Here is a 457-nt window from a genome sequence, read left to right as displayed (position 1 = left end):
TGAAGAGAAAAGAAGTAAAGATAGGCCCAGATTGACTTACAACAGCAGTCTCAGAGTTAGAAAGTTTAGCGGTAATAGGACAACTTGAATAGAAACGAAGTAGAGGAAGGCCTAGATTGACTTACAGCAGTGGTCTCAAAGTTAAAAAGTTTAGCGGTAAGAGGACAACTTGAAGAGAAACGAAGTAGAGATAGGCCTAGATTGACTTACAACAGCAGTCTCATAGTTAAAAAGTTTAACGGTAACAGATCAAATGGAAGAGAAACGAAGTAGAGGTAGGCCTAGATTGACTTAAAGTAGTGGTCTCAAAAGCTAGAAAGTTTAGCGGTAACAGGACAAATTGAAGAGAAACGAAGTAGAGGTAGGCCTAGATTGACTTAAAGTAGTGGTCTCAAAGCTAGAAAGTTTAGCGGTAACAGGACAAATTGAAGAGAAACGAAGTAGAGATAGGCCTAGA

Source organism: Limulus polyphemus, unplaced genomic scaffold (assembly GCF_000517525.1).
Source record: "Limulus polyphemus unplaced genomic scaffold, Limulus_polyphemus-2.1.2 Scaffold9154, whole genome shotgun sequence".
Classification (NCBI taxonomy): Eukaryota; Metazoa; Arthropoda; class Merostomata; order Xiphosura; family Limulidae; genus Limulus; species Limulus polyphemus.
This window is presented reverse-complemented; position numbering follows the sequence as displayed.